At 41.8% G+C, this 26,159-nt stretch overlaps 2 long non-coding RNA genes across 3 annotated transcripts; one reads left to right on the top strand and one right to left on the bottom strand.

Moving 5' to 3' along the window:
- Positions 1–15,723: 15,723 nt before the first annotated feature.
- LOC113019083 (uncharacterized) lies at positions 15,724–21,382 on the top strand. The gene is made up of 3 exons (XR_003271935.2): positions 15,724–15,837; positions 20,439–20,596; positions 21,018–21,382. It is a non-coding gene; the product is annotated as an uncharacterized LOC113019083 (long non-coding RNA).
- A 745-nt stretch (positions 21,383–22,127) lies between these two features.
- On the bottom strand, positions 22,128–23,730 carry LOC113012828 (uncharacterized). 2 transcript variants are annotated; one of them, XR_003270756.2, is made up of 3 exons: positions 23,107–23,730; positions 22,503–22,628; positions 22,128–22,250 (listed from the first exon to the last, which is right to left on the bottom strand). It is a non-coding gene; the product is annotated as an uncharacterized LOC113012828 (long non-coding RNA). The 2 variants fall into 2 exon arrangements; XR_013902958.1 differs by having other exon boundaries at positions 22,503–22,623; positions 23,107–23,727.
- Between the last annotated feature and the right edge of the window lie 2,429 nt (positions 23,731–26,159).

The following is a 26,159-nucleotide window of genomic DNA, read 5'->3' as shown; positions in this document are numbered from 1 at the left end:
GCAAACAAAACAGAGAAAGACCCAACATCATAATCAAGGGCTTTGGAGACAATGGGAAGAAAAAACTAAATTTAAACAGGAAGAAAACCTCAGCAGAACCAGGCTCAAGAAGGGGTGGCAAGGGGGAAGTAAGGAAGACAGGACAGAGATATGCTGTGGAAGAGAGATTAATAATCAGTTATACTAATAATAATAATAATGATAATGATAATAATAAAAAATAATTACATGCAGAGAGGTGTATAAACACATAATGGAAAAGGTGACTGAAAAAGAAATATTCAGTGCTACATGGGAACCCCCCCCCAGCCTAAACATATTGAACTTTAGTTTAGCTTACGTGTTTCCGAACTCCATGGACAGACGATCATCAACTCCACTTGTATGGTATATATGTATCAGTCTAATAAACTTAAACCTACACCATCCTTCCCATTCTGGTATTCTAAACAGTACTTAGCCGAAACCCAAAGACTGCTTGGTCGAGTAAACCTCCTGAACACATGGTGGAAACCTGAAACTAAGACAGAGAAGACTAAAGGTGAGACATGATCATTACTGAATATAAAAAAAAAAAAACTAACAGATTTAGAGATATTTTCATAAACTATTAATTTACCACATCAATAAACAGCATGGCAGGGCAAAATGTTTTTTCTAACATGGCAACCTTTAAAAACTGAAAGGAGACAGTGATAGGTTTGTAGCATAAACCTATTCGCTGGAACGTTAAGGACAATTCAGCTACACAGCAAAAAGCATTAAACACCAAGTAGGCAAAGTTTTTTGTGTTACTCATGCATGAGGGAGAGAACCACGACAAGCGCCGTTCCTTCACTTGACCCCAGTCGCTCTCGTCATATACATAGGTTCATTAACATGTGACGTCTACATACACACAAAGAGTACCTTGCCTGTGCGTTGTGTAAGTGTGTGTGTGTGTGTTGTGTGTGTGTGGTCAGAGTGTGACCCCATAAACGACTTCCCTAACCCTGCTGGTTTGGAAGTCCAACAGTTCATCTAAACAAAAGGCACTTAGCCTAAAACAGATATAGACACGTTTATCCTGCCATAAAACAATAAGAGAAGGTATGACCTCTTCTCATGCTCCCAGAATGTGGGTGTGAATGCCAGAACACTCTGGAATGCACACAAAGCCTTTGCAGACTATTAAGGATAACACACCCTATCACTACACAATCGATTATACACCTCTAAGCATATAAGGTTAAATATTTCTAAGCATAAATGACAATAAACAATACAAATCTAACAGACAGAAAGACAGGTGAGAAAGAATAAAATTTAATTGAATTTTTGATGGCCATCAAGAAATGATTCTTTGGGGCACTTTTAATGGTTTTTCAAAAAACCTTTTTAAAATGGTTCTTTAAATTTTTTTTTAAATCTTTCAAAATAAAATGTATCATAAATTGAATTTGAGTAGGGTAAAATAAATACGAGCACAGCATAGACATATATTAATGGTTTATTGCCGTTTCGTAATATACCAAAAGACAAAAAGGCATTTTAACCCTCAGCACCACATCACTACTAATACATGTCACATATTAGTCATTTAAACAGTAATGATTAAACATTTTTACTATACTATGAATAAATAAATATATATATAAATACTATATCTATAGATAACACAACAATTACTACATGTATTGTTTAATTAATAAAACATCAGAAAGTGATAAAAACACATTAGAAATAGCAATAGCTTCATAACAGACCAATAAATCAACACATTTTCATCAGCAGATGTTTGCATGTTCAGTAAAAATATTTCAACAACAAGTTTTTGATTAAAATTATCAATGAACTTCAGCCTTACCTTATGTAAGGTAAGTTTCATGTTGGACTCATGGTCCTTTGTTAGTCCAGTTTAGGACAATGTCTCTGACGTATGTATCATATCAAATATATGTTATATCAAAACAAGGCCACACCTGCAGTTGTTTCAGTTTTTCACTGGTGTTTCCTGTTAGCTGGTAAACCTCACTCAGGTGGACATCCATATCAGCCAACCAAATGACAAGCTCCTCCCTTTGTGCTTCAAATCCCTCCCACTCTGAGACAAGGAGCTGAGAGAGAGAAAAAAAGTGTCAATTATAAAGAAGAGAGAAAAGTGAAACCCTCCTCAGAAGGTCTGACTCGCATACCTGCAATTGACCTGTGATGGACTCCTGTTTGGCGTTCACGTCATCCCAGCGGCGGCCGCACTCCCTCGCTGTTGCCAGCAGCTGAGTCTGCAGGGTGCCCTGGAAGACCTGAGTTAATGTTCGACTCCTCCTGATCAGGCTGTCCAGCTGGATGAGCCGAGGTCTCCCCTCTTGCCGCCGCCTCTGAACACACAACACAAATTGCATGTGAAGCAGGAGGTGCAGATTTTTTTTGCTATTCTTTTCTAAATCCAGGCTTGATCACGTGGAGGTATTTGGAAAACTTTTTTGGCCAGCGGACGACTGTTGTCTCGCAGAAAGTCAAATCAAATGTATGCGATACACAATCAATTCACAAGAACACATTAAAAAAGAAAGTCCCGTTCTTGCCTGATTTCAACTGAATTCTGCATCAAAACAGGGTAACAGAAGTAAAACGAGTGTTTGCAGCAAATCTGAGCACAAAGCTTCACTTTATACAAGCCTGCTACTAAAGTTCTCCTCTATGCAGATGACTTGGATCAACTTGGATCTGATGTACAAATGTTATAGATTCACGCTAAACGAAACAGTAGTCTGCATGACTCCAGATTCTGATCCCTCATCCTAATATGGTCCAAAAAGGCTCACAAAAAAAACCAAAGCAATAGCAATAAAGCAAATGTTGAGGCTTCTAAATACAAAGTCCATAAACCAATGGCTGACATGGGTTTTATCATAAGGGTGATAAATATACAACATATGTTCTTAAGACTAAAAGAATAATACAGATTTTAGTCTGAGAGATTTGATGTTCATTTACCTGCAGATGCACTATAATTCATTTGTGCAAACAAGAAATATCTACAGCTTTTCGGTCAGAGGTGGTCTTGTGATTTAAACCGGGTAGATTTATGTGTTGATGCTACCTGCTTCATCATTGTGACTGGCTGCTGAGTGATATTTACAAACTTTAACCACGTGCTGAACTTTGGCCCAGCGTTGATATGTCTTGTTAGTATAATGAACTCTTCTTGGCTTAATGTATGATGGTGGATAAATTAAATGTGCAACCGTTACGAAAAAAAATCATAGCTGGACTGATGGCCAGTCTAGCTATGGCCATGCCATCAGTTAACCCTTCACGTGCCAGCTGTTTGCCAACCCCTGGCTTAAACCCGACAATAACCTGTAACCCTGACACTAAAACCACGCGACCCTGAAAGGATGGATGGACAAAGACGTCTAGACATACATACAAACACACACACACACATAATGGAGGGAGAGTATAAAAAGCAGAGACCATGACGCTTGCATAAGGACCCCTAAAAGATATAAACAGCTCTGCTTGGAGCCAAATTGTTCCAATATAATTTTTGATCAAGTATATAGACTGAATCAAACACGTCTGGAAAATGAAAAGCATTCATATATTTAACTTGAAAAAATTTTTTTATATATATACAGTGGGGCAAAAAAGTATTTAGTCAGCCACCGATTGTGCAAGTTCTCCCACTTAAAATGATGACAGAGGTCAGTAATTTGCACCAGAGGTACACGTCAACTGTGAGAGACAGAATGTGAAAAAAAAATCCATGAATCCACATGGTAGGATTTGTAAAGAATTTATTCGTAAATCAGGGTGGAAAATAAGTATTTGGTCAATAACAAAAATACAACTCAATACTTTGTAACATAACCTTTGTTGGCAATAACAGAGGTCAAACGTTTACTATAGGTCTTTACCAGGTTTGCACACACAGTAGCTGGTATTTTGGCCCATTCCTCCATGCAGATCTTCTTGAGAGCAGTGATGTTTTGGGGCTGTCGCTGAGCAACACGGACTTTCAACTCCCGCCACAGATTTTCTATGGGGTTGAGGTCTGGAGACTGGCTAGGCCACTCCAGGACTTTCAAATGCTTCTTACGGAGCCACTCCTTTGTTGCCCGGGCGGTGTGTTTTGGATCATTGTCATGTTGGAAGACCCAGCCTCGTTTCATCTTCAAAGTTCTCACTGACGGAAGGAGGTTTTGGCTCAAAATCTCACGATACATGGCCCCATTCATTCTGTCCTTAACACAGATCAGTCCTCCTGTCCCCTTGGCAGAAAAACAGCCCCATAGCATGATGTTTCCACCCCCATGCTTCACAGTAGGTATGGTGATCTTGGGATGCAACTCAGTATTCTTCTTCCTCCAAACACGACGAGTTGAGTTTATACCAAAAAGTTCTACTTTGGTTTCATCTGACCACATGACATTCTCCCAATCCTCTGCTGGATCATCCATGTGCTCTCTGGCAAACTTCAGACGGGCCTGGACATGCACTGGCTTCAGCAGCGGAACACGTCTGGCACTGCGGGATTTGATTCCCTGCCGTTGTAGTGTGTTACTGATGGTGACCTTTGTTACTTTGGTCCCAGCTCTCTGCAGGTCATTCACCAGGTCCCCCCGTGTGGTTCTGGGATCTTTGCTCACCGTTCTCATGATCATTTTGACCCCACGGGATGAGATCTTGCGTGGAGCCCCAGATCGTGGGAGATTATCAGTGGTCTTGTATGTCTTCCATTTTCTGATGATTGCTCCCACAGTTGATTTTTTCACACCAAGCTGCTTGCCTATTGTAGATTCACTCTTCCCAGTCTGGTGCAGGTCTACAATACTTTTCCTGGTGTCCTTCGAAAGCTGTTTGGTCTTGGCCATGGCGGAGTTTGGAGTCTGACTGTTTGAGGCTGTGGACAGGTGTCTTTTATACAGATGATGAGTTCAAACAGATGCCATTCATACAGGTAACGAGTGGGGGACAGAAAAGCTTCTTACAGAGGACGTTACAGGTCTGTGAGAGCCAGAGATTTTCCTTGTTCGAGGTGACCAAATACTTATTTTCCACCCTGATTTACGAATAAATTCTTTACAAATCCTACCATGTGGATTCATGGATTTTTTTTTCACATTCTGTCTCTCACAGTTGAAGTGTACCTCTGGTGCAAATTACTGACCTCTGTCATCATTTTAAGTGGGGGAACTTGCACAATCGGTGGCTGACTAAATACTTTTTTGCCCCGCTGTAGATACATATAATTTGCTGGTGCTACACTGTGCTTTGAGGGTCAATAACAGCATAACAGAACTCACTTATGGTACTGCATTCATTCTATAAAACAATAACTGTCTGTGACTTTAAACCGCAGTATAAACGCAACATTCAAGATAACAGTTAAAAGTAACGTAACCATAAACAATAAAACAATGACATCAAAACAGCAGCACATGTCCCAAGGCATGATGGGAGAGAACTAGCTGCTCCCCCAACACGCCACACAGCCCCCACCTGAGTGGTTAGCTGTCCCCAGCAACCGACAAGTCCATAGCAAAGTCTCTGAGGTGTTGGGGAAGGCGACGGCGTCTTTGAGGACATTCCATGGGGGGATCCGAAGACCAAGTCCACTGGGGTACGAAGCTCATGCCCGAACATCAAGGTCGCTGGAGTGCACTCAGTAGATTCCTGGACCGCCAAACAGTAGGACATTAGGACCAGGGGAAGGTGTTGATCCCAGTTGCGCTGCTGGCGGGAGGTCAGGATAGCAAGCTGGGTGGCTAGGGTGTCGTTGAAGTGTCGCTTTGGGATTGCAGTGGCGTCATCCAGGTCTTCCTGATACCCAGCCGCTAACAGACCTCGTACGTAGAGTCGTACGTAGTGAGGAATGTAAAATTATTAACAAGATAATCGACCACTGATGTGGTAGTGTTCAGATAGCTGCTCTGCTCGATGAGCATTGAAGATGATAACAGTGGGTGGATTATATTCTTAAACTTAGTTACAGCGCTTTCAGAAAGACCTCTAATGTGATAAAATCTACTCTCCACTGTTGTGGAGGGCGGGGCCCCGGTAACCCTATCTCGGGCAGGGTAAACTGTTCCCTCGATGTTTTCCTCATAAGGGGCCTGCTCTGGCCCCTGGAAGACAATTGACTATGGTTGCCGGTGTCTCTAACTTCACATGTCTGAGAACAGAATCACCAATTACCAGAGTTTGACCCCCGGCAGATGTGTTGCCAAGTGGGGAAACACAGTTAGACACATGAACAGGTTGATGGTGTACCTGGGGCTTCTGTTTAAGACTATGCTTCCTCGTCACCGTCACCCAGCCGCCCTCTTTCCCCAGCTGCTTGGGGTCTGCCGGGGAACAGCTAGCGGGGCCTACACTATCTTCGGCTGCACCAGCTACAGGTGCCTGGCTAGCTACGAGTGAATGAAGGTTGTGAAGCCGAGTCTCCAATTCAGTAATCCTGACCTCCAGAGCTGCAAACATGCTACATTTGTTACAAGTATCATTACTGCTAAAGGAGGCCGAGGAGTAACTAAACATCTGACACAATGAGCAGGAAAGTGCAGGAGGGACTAGTGAAGTAGCCATGGTGCTATGAGCTAAGCTAAGCTAGCAAAACAGTACAGACACAGTGAGTGAATACTTTGGCTATAAATTAGGTAGTGAGTACACAGAAAGTGTGCTTCAGATGAAGCACGTGAAGATCATACTATGAAAAAAAGAATGTATTTGAAGTTTTTTAAATTTTAATCACAACCGAGCGAACGAACACCAAGTGACAGCGCCGCCAGTGGAAGTGTGTCAGTGGAAAGTCATCTCCTTCCGGAAGAGGTGGCACTTTTTGGGGTGGAGACGAAGGCGAACCTGGCGGATAGCATGGAAAATGGCAGTCAGGTTAGTCAAGGCTTTCTCATAGTCTTTCGCATGGACGAGGAGGTCATCCAGGTAGACCACACATCGGTCGTGGGGAATGTCAGCCAGAACCCTCTCCATTAGGTGCTCGAATGTGGCTGGGGCATTGCAGAGGCCGAAGGGCATCACCTTAAACTGCCACAGTCCCTGGCCAATGGAGAAACCAGTCTTTGGGCAGGCCTCTGGCATCAGCTCCACCTGCCAGTAGCCACTGCGCAAATCAAGGGAACTCAAACAGCAGGACCCAGCAATGTCGTTGAGGGCATCGTCAATCTAGGGCAATGGGTAGAAGTCCTTGCGTGAGATGTTGTTGAGTAGACGATAGTCGACACAAAATCACCAGGTACCATCCTTTTTCCGAACAAGCACGGCCAGGGCTGCCCAGGGGCTGTTTGAGCGTTCTATGATGCCCGCCTCTGCCATTTCCCTGATCTTCTGCTCTGCTACGGCACGCTTGGCAAGGGGAAGGTGACAAGAGCGGAGGTGGATGGGGTGTGCATCCCCAGTGTCAATGTCGTGTTGTACCAGGCTGGTTTGCATGCAGTCCTCATCCTTGGCTGCAAAGATGTCAGCAAACAAGTCAAGTAACTCCTGCAGCTGCTGTTGTTGATCAGACCCTCGCAGCTCCTCTGGTATAGGTCCTCGACAGCTTTCTTGGTCTCAGTGGACAGTTGCTGTAATGCTGATGAAGGGGAGGCCCCTTCCACCGCCAGTGGCGACAGGCCCTCAGGCTTCCTGACACTGGCTGAAAAAGTGGAGGCAGGCAGCGGGACTTCCTTGGTGGTGTGGAGCTCCACAGCCTCCTTGCCCAGGTAAAGGATTGCTCTTGACCCATCCACTGTGGCCTCCCATTTGGCCAGCACGTCCAGACCAATGATGCATTGGTCCTGGATGCTGGCTAGTGACAAAATATAAATATATATTTTTTTGTGCTTATTTTCTGATTATATTGTTTTTGTACTTTGTAATAAAGTCTGGCAGAAAGAACTAGATCAGAGGGTGACAGGTTGCCTAGCAACAGAGGCTTCAGTATGGGGAAGTTAAGAAACAGGAAGTTGCAGAGGCATATTAATAAAATACAGGAAACCAGACAGAAAAAGCGGAACTAGTAACATACACACACATTAGTCAGACCTGAGGGAGTTGTTTTGGTCGAAGCTCTGTGTGGGTGTGTGACGTATGGCAGAACTATATATACGTATTTCGCCGGCCATGCTTTTAGAACTGGGGGGTACATGCTTGTATCTGCAGTTCTCCTTTTCTGGAAATATAAAATAAATATAATTTTTTGAACTTGACCACTCTGTGACGGAAGTCTTTCTCTGTCGCCAAAAGAATTCAAACAGAATTAAATACTAGCCAGAACCAGTGGTCCACAGTGCAGTTAGCAACAGTCACCAGAAGGGATCTTTCCCCCTTAACTCTGGCGCGCTCCCTCGTGACTGTGGTGATGTGGTGCTGAGTGTGATTCGGCGGGTTGGCCGAGGACAGATTGCTGGTGGGGGGCAGTTCCTCTGTTGTGCCACCCCGCCTTAGTTTAACGGCAGCTGAGGTGCCAGGCTTCGTGGGCTCGGTGTTGGACAGTAGCGTGCAATGTGGCCTGGTTCTCCGTGTAGCTGGTCTGGCCTTAAACTCTGATTGCCGTTAGTTCTCTGCGTTGCGTTGTGCGAAAGACCAGAGGAGTCAGCTCTCACTTTGCCAGCTGGGGTGGATTTATTCTCCCATAACTGTTTAAAATAAAAACAAAACTGTACAGCGACTTAACTTTACTGGACTTCTGCATGAACACCTCTCCTCAGCGGGGCCTCTAGGCGACTGAGGTGCAACATCACAACAAATCTAATTAACAAATAAAACTGCTAAAATACTAAAATGTATTTATAAACATATCTAACAAATTAAAATGCACTTCATTGTGACCATATAGCGACAATTACCTCATCAACAAAATTATTCTTTAGGGAGACTTCATTTACCAGTGGCAATTTTACATATTTTTTTTAGTTAAATATATCTAACAGTAAGTTCAAACAGTGAACATGCATCACAAACAAACAAAAGATATAACCAGTATACATGACACAAAAATAAAAGAGGGAGCTCACATACCTCTTTAAAAAAATACAAGTTTTGATCTCCTCCATACCCGCTTCACACCCTGGAGGACGGGGCTGTGGCCCCCCCACACTCCCTAGCAGATCATTACATGGAGAAACCTTTGGAATGCAAGCATGCTGATCCACACGGGTATGCACACATGGGTATTCACAGACGCGGACTAAAGCTTTCTTGGCTGCTGCCTCAAAGCACACTGTGCGCTGTCTATCTTGCGTGCTGCACAATATCGTTTATTACTTAGTAAATACTGATATCTATGACTAGCTAGTTTATTGTGATGGTGCTTTGTTTTCTCTATTATTATGTTGCTCTTTGTTGTTTGCTGTCTCCTCTGTTTGTTTTTGTTTGTTTGTTTGTTTGTTTTTTTTCTCCATACAGGTGACCCAGGAGTTTTTTTTTTCTCTCTCTTCCCCCCCCTTCTCACCGTCTCTTCTCCCCTTTGGTTTTCTTTCTTTCTCTCCCCCTCTCTCTCTCATTCATCCCCCCTGTCCTATTTATTAACACTAGGAAGGCCCAGAGCCCAGCCATTTGGCTTTTCTACCTTTAAAACCCGGAGAGCAGCCAAATGGCTGGTAGGCTTTTAGCTAAGCTTTAGCTTCAGGCAAGTGGAAGCTAAATTGGCTAGTCATTCATATGTAAATTGGGTTGTTACCTGGGAATTCTGGAGGGAGGGGAGTGGGGGTGTGTGGATGAGGGGGTGGGGGAGCTGCTAAAAGCGGTGAGCTTCCTTTTGTTTCATCTTGATGCATTCTCAATCATCCAGGGAAACAAATCTCCAAAAGTCACCAACTTGGAGTGTTTCAGTTTGCCATCTTAGGGAGAAATCAACACACATGGGTGTATGTCCTTTGTTGCTGAGATTTATTGATAAAAACAGTACAAAAAATCAACCATTTGTACACATTTTTACAAATAATTATAAAAAGTGAGTGAGTACATTTCAACATTTTCAGCAATCACTCACAATCCTGGCACTGCCATGGTATCTGTAGTCTGCATTTACCACATGTGTATCTGTTGCAGTGAACACATCGCACAGTGGCATGATTGTTCTTGCAATTGTGTTTGACCTGACACATGGCTCTTTTTCCAGGGCTCGGTGTGGAGGGTTGTGTCAAAGGCAACTGTTCTTTTCTTGCCTTCTTCGCAGCTACATGAGAGTGAGCTAACTCCCTTGCAAGCTCCACCAGGAAGTCCACCCGTCTTTCCTTCGTCCCGGAGCATGCTTGATACAGCACATGTGCATTCAGTGCTGCCATGTCAATCATGTTATAAAACACGGCAACTGGCCAGCGCCGTGTTCCTCTGCGGACAGTGTACTCCCGAACCATCTGGTCCATCACATCCACGCCACACTTTGTTTTGTTGTAAAGGGTGACAGTGTTTGGCTTCCTTTTGGTAGTGTTATCAGTCTGAACCACGCCGTGCATGCTGCTAAGAATATAGACTGTCTTCTTCCGTTTGGCCGCATACGCCGTCAGCGTGGCAGCAGAGGTTGAAGGAATGGAGAGTTTAAATGTTAGTTGTAAACAGCTATATCATATAATAACTGCAGCTGTAGCTGTGATCAGACATCCCCCTGCAGGCCCTGAAGCTGAGCTCTGAGGTCCTCACAAACCTGCTGGAGCCAGCTTCCATCCTGGGGAGCACGTTTTTGTGTTTCAGCGCGGGGCGAGGCACAAAACCCAGATGGTCCAGATGGACCAGATGGTTCGGGAGTACACTGTCCGCAGAGGAACACGGCGCTGGCCAGTTGCCGTGTTTTATAACATGATTGACATGGCAGCACTGAATGCACATGTGCTGTATCAAGCATGCTCCGGGACGAAGGAAAGACGGGTGGACTTCCTGGTGGAGCTTGCAAGGGAGTTAGCTCACTCTCATGTAGCTGCGAAGAAGGCAAGAAAAGAACAGTTGCCTTTGACACAACCCTCCACACCGAGCCCTGGAAAAAGAGCCATGTGTCAGGTCAAACACAATTGCAAGAACAATCATGCCACTGTGCGATGTGTTCACTGCAACAGATACACATGTGGTAAATGCAGACTACAGATACCATGGCAGTGCCAGGATTGTGAGTGATTGCTGAAAATGTTGAAATGTACTCACTCACTTTTTATAATTATTTGTAAAAATGTGTACAAATGGTTGATTTTTTGTACTGTTTTTATCAATAAATCTCAGCAACAAAGGACATACACCCATGTGTGTTGATTTCTCCCTAAGATGGCAAACTGAAACACTCCAAGTTGGTGACTTTTGGAGATTTGTTTCCCTGGATGATTGAGAATGCATCAAGATGAAACAAAAGGAAGCTCACCGCTTTTAGCAGCTCCCCCACCCCCTCATCCACACACCCCCACTCCCCTCCCTCCAGAATTCCCAGGTAACAACCCAATTTACATATGAATGACTAGCCAATTTAGCTTCCACTTGCCTGAAGCTAAAGCTTAGCTAAAAGCCTACCAGCCATTTGGCTGGTGGCGGGTTTTAAAGGTAGAAAGGTAGAAGCCTGGGACTGCCAGTGTTAAAAAAAAAAAAAAAAAAAAAAAAAAGACAAAGGATGAACTGAAGCTCTGCCATCACGTAATGTCGCATACTGCTGTTTCTGATGTCATTTAGAAGAAAAAAAAAAAAAAATACAAAACAGTACAGCGACTTCACTTTACTGGACTTCCGCATGAACACCTTCAAGGGGGAGAGAAGGATAGTGGACCACATGAGAAACTGCCTGCATGCTCCTATGCTGTCATCTGAGAATGGCTAACTAGCATGTTACAATAAAGTGCTGTACTTGACAGAGAAAGAATAATTCACACTAAAACATGTAACAGAACAGTGAGACAAAGTGCACAGAGGGAACGAGCACTGTTTGAATTACTTTTAGTTACTTTAACTGTGTTTATTCGCACTGTAACTGAGAACACTAGCGTACACTCACCTCTCCTCAGCAGGGTATTAAACCCGATTCTTTGATCCCCATGATAGAACAGAGAAAACCCGACTCAGAGTGGTCAAAACATTTATAATTCTTTTTTCAATCATCTTCCGGAAGAGAGAGCCCTGCACAGCCCAAAGCCAGCTGCAGAATCTCTAACATTAGAAGCTCAACATGAGTCTCATATAGGTGTTATTTTGGTACTTCACACGTCACACAGTTTCGATACAAACAACTCCTTTTACTCCGTTCCTCTTTTCTTTGTGTCTTACTTCCTGTGCAGCTTGCAATAACTTCCCCTTTCTGAGGTCTGTTGCCAGGGCAACCTGTCATCCTTCATCTGAACTTAGTTTCACTCTCTGTCTGCTCCTCATATGCTGCAAAAACATGCAGTTTCCTGTCAGCCTGCGACCTAGTCAAGTCTGGGCCTTTCATAAAACAATCTAATCAGCAAATAAGCATTAAGAATATATATTTATTTCTTAACAGGGGCCTCTAGGCAACTGAGGAAAATAGCACGCAGCTACAGCAAGTGACTTCGTGGAAAGTCAAAGGTCACACAAACAAAATAAAAGCTCCCATAATATAAATACAGAAAATAAACATGTATAAATAAACACTTATACATAACCAATACTGACAAAGCAAAGTAACACTGCAGGATGGATCTTTGGTGAAATATAAATTATTTTTTAATACACCTGTTACATCCGCATCAATGGCAGTTGTCCCTGGATTGGCCACCTGCTCGTCTACTCGCCAAGATTGCCAGGGTGGTGTGATGGTGGTTTGGAGGGCCTTCACCTCCTGGTCACTCCCTTCGTAGTCCATTTGACACACTTTGTGACTTGTGCCAGGGCTACATGCACCTGAGCTGAGCACATGCTCCACTCTTTCTGTCTCAGTTAGAGCTGCTGCCAGGGTTTCTGGTGCATGCAGGCTGATGTGCTCTTGTAGTTGTTTTGGCTGGAGACCCTGAACAAAAGCCTGGAGAGCAAGCTCTTCCTGTGCTGCAGCATCAAAAGCAGGGTACTCTCTTCATGCATAAAGACAAAGGTCTCCAGCATAGGCACCCAGACTCTCCTCTTGTCTCCGTGGGCGGCTGGCAAGTTTATCTTAGGCATCATCTGCATGTTTACGGAGACCAAACCTGCTCTGCATTGCTCTGGCTACAGCAGGACAACTTAAACGCTCTTCTGGCTGAAGATCTGTGAGGATCTGCAGGGCCCTGCCTTCCAAGGCGAGAGCGACTTGGACAGCTGTCTCCTCTGTTGACCATCTGTTTAGCTAAACACGTTTTCACTCTCAACTCGTCAAACGTGTGATGCATGGTCAGGCTCCCTCTGCTTCACTTATGGACGCGCAGGGTACCCCCCTCGCGTCGGGAATTGACGTGGAGGGTCCTCCGATTGAAGAGATTGCCGCGGAAGTGCCTGTTGTCAGTATATTTAGACATTTTCCAAACCACATTGTAGTGACGTATACAGAACACAATAAATTATATAATGTAAACAACTACCTGAAAAACAGGTAGAACGATACTTTTGTATCGTTTATTGCATTTATGGAGGGAGTGGTGTATGCTGGGTAACGGCACAGCTAGCTACTGGGTGACTTTATTCACCCGCTTCGGCTGTTATCAGTCCATACAATGGGCGTTATTAGCACAAATCAGTCCCATAGATATGGACCATCTCCTGCTAGATTGTTCAGAAGGTTGTTCTCATCCATCCAGATGGAGGATCACTAACAGGAGCGTGGGAAGACTCCAGAATCCACTCTGGCTGGATATGCAGTGGATATTACCAACAGGTAAGACCATTTAAACGGACAGCATTTATAGAATGACTATTAACCCTTTACAGCCGATCGGAGCGGGCACGCTCTGTTTTGCGTAACTATTTTTAAATCCCGGTAGCTCTGCAACCACTTAAGCTAGCACAATAATTTTTTTTGCATATGAAACTGGAGGAGTTGTACTTACATCTTATGCCATCAGCTTGTCCTAGGTCACAGTTTCCTTCCACATATAGCTTTGCAAAAACTGCATAAAAATCACTTGCAGCAACAAAAACATGATATTCCAGAAACACGCTTCGCCGATCCATCAGCTGTTTGTAACACTTCCTATGTCCATCAGCGCGAACTATCACATGACCGCATGACCTGCCCGAAACCGGAAGTGACGTCATTTTGCGGAAATGTAGTTTTTTACGATCGGGCCCTTATGAGCTTGTGTTTTACTTCTTATGTGTTTTAAAAAGTTATGTTTGAGTTTATGACTTTCTGTGTCGTTTCTGGGATGCTTAGGACTCATATTGCACTGCTGGAAATAGTTTATTTTGATGCATATGCTGTTATTTTGCAAATTTGCACTATAATATTTATTTTCGTTTTTCCTGCAGTATATAAAAATTGGTGTATTTCAAAAATAAAACTATGAAGACACTCAAAATAAATTTCCTGTGGTGGGAAACTAGTTTGTGTAACTTTTTTGTATTTACAGTTTTGAGGGATAAGCCTCTTAAATTTCTCTAACTAGAAATATATGTTAAAAAAACAAAAACGATTTTCAATTTTTTTGTAGTTTATTGCACTTTTTTGCAATTTATGTAATTACTATGCACCTAATGCAGACATATTATTAAAGTTTGGGCTATAATGGTTGTATTGATGTATAGCAACTTGAAATGCTCCCAAAAATGGCTCCACAGCATGTAAAAATATAATATAAGCTCTGGCGAACTTGGTTCTATGGTAGGTCTTAAAGGGTTAAAAGTCAGCGAGTGTCAGTAATGTTAATGTGGTTATCTTAGTAATACACAGAGTGCTAATATAACAGCTTTAAGATGCATTTGTAGATATTATTACGTGTTTTACCGTCTTTATGGTGCTAGCTTAAAGTTACGGTGTAAACGTTAGCTTATATTAGTAAAGCTGTTACTGGTTAAACGATGTTAGCACAGAGATATTAGCTTCTGTCATGACTGATGAAGTTACTAGTTAATAAACTTTTCAGTAAAGTGTTTAATTGCAGCCACAGATTGACAGCAAATATCTCGATTAGCTTCAGTGCATCTATAATAAATATGTGCAAGTTTCAGTGCTTCGTTTAAACTGTATGATACTTATACTGACCCAGGGTCAGTGTAAAATACAATCCCAGCTGTGTGAACAAAGCCTGGCTCCTTTAATCCTGCATGACAAACCTCAGGATGCAGGTTATTATTACTCTTTCCTGCTGGCACACCTGTCACACCTGAGAGTCAGCTAGAAACTTACAGTGACGTGGACATCATGCAAAGACTGCCAGACTCTGTAATACTGCAAATGATCAGTGACTCAGGTTATCACTAAACTTTAAACGGCACCTCTGTGACTCTGTGTGCTGAACATCTAGGATTGAGTCAGGCTGCATTGACTGTGGGACTTTAATGTGTTAAAAGCAGGTTGAAGACGGCTCAGAAACATTTGAAGATTAAAATTTAGCATTATGGCTGCTGGTGGTTTGTAAAGCCTCTACTCAGCTGTATTTTTGTTACTAATTTATGTTTGTTGTTGTTTAACACAGATTTCAGAAGAGCAAATGTGCTTAATAGTTTAACTAGATTTCATTTGTCAGTGTGGGACTGCTGAGTCACCTGAAGAACTCATTTCATTCATTCTCCACATGCTGTTCATTTACAGAAATGTATTCCTCCCAAAGGGTGAACTAGTGTGTTTCCATAGATTACCTCTGTATGAATGTACTTCTTAAATGAAGGCAAGTGTTTGTCCTTTTTTGTTCCTCAGGTACAGTACGTGATATCAAGGGCAGGCGGTCAACACTGGGGGTAGACAAGAAGCAGACTTACTTCCAAGAGGGAGCTGCAGTGAGGTCAGAGGTCAGAATCTGAAACAGCTCAGGTTTATATTTTAGAGGTTATAAAAAATCAAAATATATTTATAAAGAAACCTTTAAATAATAGTCATAATTATGATTATTATAAGAAATATCAAACATTTAAGTGGATTTTCTGTTACACATATTGTGTTAGCCCTGCAATAAACTGGCAGCCTGTCTTTGTCCTGTATCAGCTGGGATAGGCTTCATCCTCCCGCAACCCTGAATTGGATACATTGTATTCCAATTATGTAATCTGATCATTTACAAACTCAAGGTATCTAATCAAAATGTAAGTAATAATTATAAAATGGGAAAGCAGAAATAAGTGTGACATGAATGTTGTCAGTAAAGCATAGATATGGTTCAAAGATTATTCTGTCAACTGGTTCAACAATGGTAAATGATTAATGATTGATACTTCTGATTATAACTGTGATCATAAGAATACAAAATGAAATATCTCCTGGTCACAATACCCATGCACTAAAATCAAAATGTTGATTTAATTTACTAATAAGTGACACACAATGCCCCAGCTGCTGCAATGAAGAATGCTTTACTGACAAAGGCTCAATGCTGCACACAACAAAGTCAAATATGGAATATGCTATAATAATAAGCCCACAGGGCATTTGTGTGGTCTGGGGAGCAGAGTCCGGAGCGGTTTGGTTATGAAAACGATGCCTGTGCGAGATATCCGGGGCTTAAGGCCTCGACTTAATTGTTTACTGTACACTAAAAAGAAAAGAAAACACTCTGAGCAGTGGTGCAGAGTGAAAACGAGGAATTAACAGTGTGAGTTTTATTTCAGAGCGCCACGTCATTGTGATGGAGATTTAATAAAGGAGGAACACACGGACAAAGAAGAAGAGAAGGGGGGACAGCCTTTGAGCACGATTGCCTGGGGCATTAAAGTTCTGTACTAAATTCTGGTTTCCAGTGGGAGAAAAGTCACGCAGTGCCAGTAGTAGAGCTAGGTTGAGTGATGATTCTAAATTACTGTAAGTAAGTCATCGTACACCGTTCAAGTTTCAAAACGGGGATCTAGACTTTGTTGAACCCTAGGCAATTTGAACAGGTAAAATTCGAGTGACCAAGTAGCAGTTGAATAAAAGTCATTGAATAAGTGTTGAAATAAACTGGCAGAATTAAGAGAATTAAAACATTTCAAGAGCTCAAATTACTTAATGGTTCAATTTTGTTTCACGAACGCAAAACATATAGGTTTATGAATATGAAAAGGTTGAGGTGGTGTTGATTTGACTCTGTGTAGGTTTAGGTTGGTATTTTTATTGATGGGAAGAATATTCAGTGACAAGTCCTAAGACCCGGGCGTCTGCATTTTGTTTTTGTTATTTTTCATTTTATTTTGTTTTATATTTTGAACAGTGCACTGATTTTTGTTTGTGAATCTTTTCTCTAAGCAGATCTGCACATCGGAAATTACAAGCATTACACGTCGGCGAGAAAATTGTTGTAAGTGAGTTTCTCCGCATTGAAATGGGTTCTGGAGGAAACACTTGTGGGGACAATTAGAAACGGGAGTCCCTGTTTAAAAAAGGATTCAGCGAGGTAATCCAAATTCAAGTTCTTGTTTTCTTTTTGAGATGACGTCATTTTGCTGAGGGCGGAAATCTAAAGGCGGCAATGGTTTCCACAATCAGCAAAGAAAGAAAGAATGGATGAAAGACTGGAAATAAAAACAAACGGACTGACTGGTAAAAGATGACAAGACTAGACCATGACTCAAGGTTAACCACCTCCACCTAGATAGGATAAAAGGGTGGATGAATTTATGTGTGTTTCTTTTTACAGGAGTAGAAGGATGACAAAATATTCGAGGATGAGTGAACCTGTAAATGCCATTTTTGTGTCTTGTGTTGCTTACAGAGGTAACTGCGCAGCGTTACCATTTACATTTTCTTCCCTACAGGGTTACAGTTTTAATGTTTTTCTATTACAGGATTTCTGGGCGGATATGTGAAGAAACGGTGTTTATGGGTTAGGAGTGGGGGATGCTATTACACTGTATTCTGGTGAGAGTGTTGGGGGAGACACACCCTGTCTTGAAAACTGTGATTCTTTTACAGGAAATGTTTTTATAGCACCTATGGAATGAGGATGGCTGACTACGGTCAATGTGCTGCTGATGTTTGCTTTGCTTTGGTGAGAAGGGTGCAGTAGAAAACAGACAAGTGACATGATAACAAGTAATAATAACAAATAACAAATTTGGGGACAGTTTGACCTAGAGCCCACTAACTGGCCATTAGGGGCTCTCTCTCTTGGAATAACATTGCCCAAAGGGTGAATAAAGCAAATTGTGGCAATAATAGTGATTTAATGATTGGAGAAACCTGAACATTATACTTGTCTGTTGTGCTGAACCGTTTATTACTCTTATGATTTGCAGGTGGTTGTAAATAAGCTGTTTACTTTAACAGGTTTGCTTTTTAGCTGAATTGCAAAATACAACTAGAACGATTAATTGAGACTAATCGCTACTAACCTGAAACTGAGGAGGTTCTATATAAGGAGGAATTAAAACAGGTATAAAATGCATCTGATCTTTAATTGCAGGTGGGACCATGAAGATTTTTTGGTACAGATTGCAGGTTGTTGCTCATTATTGAAGTGTGCTCATAAAGGCAAAAAGCTATATAGGGGTCTATCATTTGGTCTGTGTTTTAATAATTTAGGTATGGCAAAATTAAAGGTTTCTAGACAATTTAGGGAACGAGTGAGAAGCATAATTAGATGATCAGAAACTGAGTATTACACTCAAGTTAGAATTAAGAATGCCCAATTTGTTTGAGGTCTGTTGTTCATTTTTATACACACCTTGCAAATGTGCTTATAAGGAGCTGGCACGTAGTCTGTGAAGGTCAAAAGCTTCATCCGACAACGGATCGGATTGATATATTGGAGCTATTGACTTCACGTGCAGAGGGTTGAATGCATGCACGCTTACACACATAACCATGGCATAGGATTGGAATAAACAAAGTCAACAACATTAGGTTAGGAGAGCCAGCGCAGGAGAGGTGTTGGCTTTCTGTCTCTTGCAGAGAAGGGAACAGACACCAGACGGGGACACGGAGATATGGGGATCCTTCACAGCAACTGGGGTCAAGTGTCATGGCCTTGGGGCTCCTTGAGAAGATGGATCCCATAACCACAGCGATAACCAGGAAGGGGTTGGCGAAAACTAGGAACACCAGAGACCAACGAGATCTGTGTAACGACTGAAGGGTGGTATAACCCCGGAAGTCGAAGAAAGAAGAATCCGAGGGCGTTTCTTCACTCCAAGAGGAGGTGGTAAAGGGGCCTGAAGCGTGTCAGGCTGAAACTCGAGTCCGAAGCTAAAAGAACAGCTGGGTTGTGGGAAAATTGGAAAACAACGGAGGCGTTGGGATTGATAAGTGTCATAACGTGTTTGTTTGGTTTGGAAATAAATCCTGGTGTGAGTTGGGCTGGCAAGCCAGCCCAAAGAGGAGGAATGTGACCAGGAGATATTTCATTTTGTATTCTTATGATCACAGTTATAATCAGAAGTATCAATCATTAATCATTTACCATTGTTGAACCAGTTGACAGAATAATCTTTGAACCATATCTATGTTAACATTAATCTACACAGATTATCAGTACTTTAATCAGTCTATTGTTGTTCTGTACTATTCATGTTATTTGCTTAAAGCTGTTTCACAGTTCTGTAATCACTCAGAAGCCTGTGGGGCCTGCTGGACCCTGCCTTGGTTCTATGTTCAGTTCTGCACGTACACAGGCCTTGAAAGTACATGCACGCTCTTATATAACACATGCATGTGTACACACACACTTAGTAAGAATAGGACAGTTTTCTGATAGATATACTTTCACAATAGACACGAATAGATATACACACAACACACACTGGTTTTCTCTGAGTGCTGGGCTGAGTGGAAACATCTGGAGGCCTTATAAGGAGAACTTGTGGAGTGAGGGGAACTTCCTGAGTTCTGAGAACTGACTGATACTTATCATGTGACTTGACGTCATCATTGTAATAAAAGCTTTGTGAGATGCTTGCTCGGGGGAGATCGGCTCTAAAAAGGCTTGTGATGCTCATCTTCCCCATATGTACATATGTATAATAAAAATCACTATTCTGACATCTACTGAGACCATGCAGTCGTTTGTCTCTTCCTCAAATTCGAACCCTGACAATGTAAATGTGTGAGCTGACATAGAGGACAGCTACATGTAGTCTGAAAAACCTTTGTTGTCAAGTTTGCAGGTATATCAGCACGAGACATTCTTACATAGAAGAGACTGTTAAAGTCTCTAACTCAGTGAAGCATTATTGGTGGTCCCGTCTGTTTGGATAAATATAATAACCTGATGTATGTCCATTTATTGACACATTTTCTTAAGTGCTTATCCAGTTCAGGAGCACAGTGGAGCTGCAGCTGGATATGTTCACTAAATAAACCTTACAAAAGTTAACAATAAACCTGCATCCATGTACGTTGTTGTCCACAGGATGAGAAAATCAAACTGGAAGACTGTGGAACATGTTAATAAATGTTTGTGTGTTTATCCCTGTGTCTTTCACAGGAGGCGCTGGAAGGTTTCCCTAATAGTTCCTGGTGAATCAAAGCAGAACCATAAAGGTTGCTGGACTGCATGATGGCCTTACCCCTGAGCCGTCATCCTGTTAAAGGAGGAACCAGTTAGAAGCTGTTTTCAAAGTAGCTGAGCAGATTTCATCTCAAGTAAGCAATTAACTGTTTGTTCATCTGTTCTGCCACTTAAAGAGCATTTAAGGACGTCGTTTGAGTGTCCAGTTGAATTAATTCTACTGGCTCTCATGGTCATTTGTTATTATAGACATATTTTTCATGTTCATCCAGCTATTTAGTAAATTCTATCTATTTAGTAATATCCGTCAGCTATAAAATGTAATATAAATATAAGAATATCTAAATATCTCCTGCCCTTTATGTTTTAATGATGTAAGTCTGTTATCGTGTTACATTAGCATTCCTCACATATCAATGAGATGCTGTACAGTACTACTGACACAGCAGAGGGATAACGACGGCTATTCAACATCGTTACACGACACATTCGAGCTGCATGATGCAGACAAAGTGACTAAATCATCTTTTTTGTGGTTTATTGTCTTCAAACCAGCAGACAAAGCCGATTGCAGAAGATGTCAGAGAAGAACTTCAGGCCGTGGACTGAAAAGGTATTTTTTTCTTGTTATCAAAGGCATTTGGAGTGACGGCTTCTACAACTGGTTGTGCTAAAGTAAAGCTTACAGTCTAAGAAATCTCAGTGTTGATATTCAGCACAAAGAGAGAAGCTCACTTGTTTGAATTTATTTACAATCATAGTTTTATAAATTCTGACTGTAAAGAGCGTTTACAGCTTTGATATTGTTTGACACTCGATATCAGGTGATAGGGTTTAATTTAAAGGTTTCTGTGTCCCAATGAGCCATTTACACTGATCAGTGTCAGTTTAACTGTAACACATTCATTATTTAGATTCAACAAAGAAATAACTGAATGTAAAAATGGCAGCCCTCAGGCAGGTTTATGCATATATATGCATGCATTATGAAATTTATGTATCCCAGATAATTGTTATTCATCTAGTCATGGCAGACCCACCTCTTCCTCCCAAGTTAACTGCAACCCAAAAGAACTAGTGGGGCTATTTACACACTCACAACCAGTGTGGGGTAAAAAGAGCCACCAAAAAGCTGTCAGCCACAGATGTGCTAGAAGAGTTAGAAACTCTACTTATGGAGAAACTTTCTAAGTTTAACAGGGGACAGGTACTCCTGCCCAAATAACATGATATAACCCCACATACAGCCCAGCCATAAAATGAACCAAGTCATTTAGTTAAAGACAGCATGGGACCAAATGCATGTAACCAGCCTGCACCAACCTGACATTTCTTCCTCCTGAATTAAATGAATGAATGGATGAAAGTTAAATGACTACAAACCTAAAGCCACTAGTTCCCACACTGGAGCTCCCTGACACTGTGTGTTAACTGTATTTAGCTTGTATCAACAGTTGTAACAGGCTGTTGCTCTGGGTCTAAACAGAGCGCGTTGTGTGTGACGTCTTCTTTTGCGCATGCGGGCCGCTTTGAGCGTTCACACTAGAACACGTTTGCTGTCGCATTTTATTTGTAGTGTGAACGAGCAGACAAAAAAATCGGATTTGATCAAAAAATCGGAATTGAGCATTAAGACCTGCAGTGTGAACATAGCCTAACATTTAAGGATGACTTGGATCGTCTCCTGAAGCCTGGGACTCCTAGTGTTAAAGGGGAGACAAGTGTATCCACTGATCTATGTCACTTTACCTGGATGATGACTCCTCTCCCCCTCACTCAGAAACACTCCTAATATAACCAAGCAAATAAATAATATTGAAGATTTACTTACATCATTACAAAAACAGCAAAAACATCTCCCTTTGATTCCATTTCTCCATTCCTGCTGAACATCAGGCAACAAATATCTCAATAAATCACAGTAAAATGTAAAGCACATGTTTTCTCTGCTTTGTCTAACCTCTGCAGAGCCTCTGTCAAGAACAACATAACTGTAAGCATAAAACAAATATACATTTCATAACACGTCACTGGACAAACCTCGGTCAGTTGATTTCCTCTGTGCAGTGCAGACGAACATCAGTCAGCAAGTGACTCTGCTGGTTCTTCTGAGGAAATACCACCGTCTCTCCACGCCGTCACCATCTGTGAGCACAAACTGCTGCTCTGCCAGCATGTAGGAAATCACATATCACACACACAGGGGTGAAGAAACATTAGAGCTCAACTTTGGATACTTTAGATCTAAACAGATCAAAGTAGCTCTTAGTTTCAGCAATCAGACAAACAATGATACCAAACTGATTCTGTATGAATACAATATGGTATTTTCAATGCAGGTGTCAAATTAATTTATTAAAACTAATACAGATATATGTTTGTTTGTTTTTTGATAAATTAGTTTGCTAAATTATAAGAATATATATTTTTTTTCATTTAACAATTGCAACTGAAAGAAATTAAATATTGAACAAAAATATATTGTCACATTCTGAGCATGCTCAGCACGCTGACAGACTTGAAGTTGCTACAGATTGTAAGAAGTGATAATTATAGGGAAGAAACTTCTCTTTTTCATCCGTTTAATCAAACATTTGATGCCTCAGCTGTCTCAGTCCTATAGCGTTCTGCAACTACAACTAACCTGAGGCTTGGATTTGGCTGCAGGTGCCCCTGTACATCCTTCTCAGCAGCACACATGTGGGTACCATTTAATCCCACTTCTTCCTGAGCTTTGCTTCATCACAAGACCAAAGGTGGCATCCCGTGTCACAGTCTTATCATCATCCAGAAGAAACATTTGAAGAAACATCATGGAGAAGAAACATTTACGCGCCTCCTGGTTTTGTTTTCTGATCCTGCAAAAAGACTGAGGACAACAAAGCCCAGAGAACACGAGATACACAACATCCAACATTCAGACTCAACAGCCTCCATAAATGAAGAGCACCAGGTTGGTTCAGTTATAGTAGATATGAGCATACTTCACATTACTGGGTATGAATAATAATGAGGAGGCAAACTTTGAAGATGCAGAGCATGATGTCCCATCATCAGACTGTAAACAAACATCCACCAGGCTTCTTTGTTGCCAAAATTGATGATTCTCCCATCAGGGATCAGTAGCGTGTATTAACCTGTGGTATAAGCAGCAGTCACTGAAATATTACTGTTTCAGATAAGAAATCTAGGACATAAAAGCCAGGGTGGGAGGGATCTTAAAGAAGGCCCAACAGCGTCTCCACTTTCTGAGAATCCTCAGAAAAATGGTCCTGAAGAAGGAGCTGCTGACCGTCTTCTACCGCTGCTCCATTGAAAGTGTGCTGACATATTGCATCGGTGTGTGGTTCTCCAGCTGCACCACAGCACACAGAAAGGCACTCCAGAGGGTCATCAACATGGCCCAAAAGATCATTGGACATCCTCTTCCCTCCCTGAAGGACCTGTACAGCACTCGCTGTCTCAAGAGGGCACGCAGCATCCTACGGGACTGCACACACCCAGGACACCGGGTGTTTAAGCTGCTGCCGTCTGGCAGGAGGTTCAGGCTGCTGAGGTCCCGAACAAATAGACTCAAGGACAGCTTTTACAACAGGGCAATAGCCCTGATCAATGTAAATAGCTGACCTGACTGGATACCTCCCTGGACTTTTTAGGGGGAGGTAACAATGTTTAAAACGATAACAATAATATTTATATTTATAACAAGGTGCAATAATAATTAATGTGCAATAATAACAGTGTGCAATACACATACACTTATTCTTCTTTTTTATACTAAGTTAATATACTGTGTTGTGTTGTTTGTTACGTTGTGATGTGTCATATCGTGTCGTGTTGTGTTATATGTAGTGCCGACGTAGGACAGTTTTTCCAATTTCATTGTACTACTGTACTATGTATGACTGTGCAATGACAATAAAGAGTTATCTTATCTTATCTTATCTTATCTTATCTTTGCAAACTGACTTAACTCTGCAAGTGTGAAGCTCAACAAAAATCTGACTCTCCAGTCACAGACCAACAAAAACCTCCAGCTGGGAGATCGAAAACGCTGTCTGGGTCTTGCTGGATGTTGCTGGTCAGAGTCCACACATTAGCAGAGTGCTTCTTGGTCCCACTGACCCATGTGGACAGTGACTGTGGAGAACTGTTCTGGAAAACAGAGAAGAGAATTAAAATAACAAAAAGCCAAACAGGATTTCCACAAAGACTCTCTTGGAATCAGCAATCAAAAAAATCACTGGTTCATATTTCAATTAAATATGAACAGGTTCCTTAAATGTACGCAGTTCAGATCTGATTTAATTTAATTTCCTTCACACAGCACATTCGTCCAGGATGACAGGTAAACATAGAATTAATCTCAGGTAACATGACTCATAGTAGAGATTCAGTAAGAAAGATTGCAGGCTCTAATATTATTACCACACAATCCAAGGACACACCAACAGCTCAGATTTGTAGAACTATTTAAACAAATGTCTTCTGAATATTCAATTCAGGTTCACAGTGGGAGGGTGGGGAGGTGTCGTGGAATTTTTTAAATAAAGTCTGCAACACAGAAAGAGCTGTGATCAAGCTATTTATTACTGCGCCAACACACATCAAACATCACAGTTCAGTCATGTCAGCGCTGCCACAGAAGTTGTGCTCCTCCTCCTTTATGCATTCCAAGGAAGAGGGAGGAAGTTACAAACTGATCACACCACACTTCACGTGTCTCGCTATGAAACCTAACCGATCAATGGTTATGCTGTTTTGTGCCCTTGGCCTTATCAGCACCTGTAAAGGGAGTTGTTTTCTCAAACTCCTGACGCTGAAGTAAGTTCATCTAGTTTTAGAAACTTTCACTGAACAGTCTATAACAGTGTCACAACTAAGCACATGCATAAGCACTTAAATACTTTAAATGAGAATAACAGAAAATTTCTATTACAGAGGCCAGAGCCTGTCCCAGTAGTCATAGGTAGAGCACACCTGGACAAGTCAGCAGTCTGTCAGAGGACTAACACAGAGACAGACATCAGAGTAACAAATCTATTTAAAATTAATGTAAGTTTGCTGCAGCTGTATGTATGAACATGTGTTTCTGTGCTCACAGTCCACCTCTCAGGAACCTGCAGTTCATTTTTAGTCAACTTTAAACAGACCTCACAAAAGGCTGATGTGGCTGGATCAGTAGTCTGTGGCTGGATCAGTAGTCTGATTTAAGTACGATACCTTTGGCCAGGGATTACTCTGGTGCATCGCTTCACTGCAGTGTTACGTATTTTCCCCACACCTGAATAAAAAATACTGATATATACAAATAACAGTTTCAGCTGATGCAGCCTGACTCAATCCTAAATGTTCAGCACACAGAGACACAGAGGTGCCGTTTAAAGTTTAGTGATAACCTGAGTCACTGATCATTTGCAGTATTACAGAGTCTGGCAGTCTTTGCATGATGTCCACGTCACTGTAAGTTTCTAGCTGACTCTCAGGTGTGACAGGTGTGCCAGCAGGAAAGAGTAATAATAACCTGCATCCTGAGGTTTGTCATGCAGGATTAAAGGAGCCAGGCTTTGTTCACACAGCTGGGATTGTATTTTACACTGACCCTGGGTCAGTATAAGTATCATACAGTTTAAACGAAGCACTGAAACTTGCACATATTTATTATAGATGCACTGAAGCTAATCGAGATATTTGCTG

This window comes from Astatotilapia calliptera, chromosome 3 (assembly GCF_964374335.1).
Source record: "Astatotilapia calliptera chromosome 3, fAstCal68.1, whole genome shotgun sequence".
Taxonomy (NCBI): domain Eukaryota; kingdom Metazoa; phylum Chordata; class Actinopteri; order Cichliformes; family Cichlidae; genus Astatotilapia; species Astatotilapia calliptera.
Note: the sequence above shows the minus strand (reverse complement) of the source record. Positions and strands in the feature narration are given on the sequence as shown.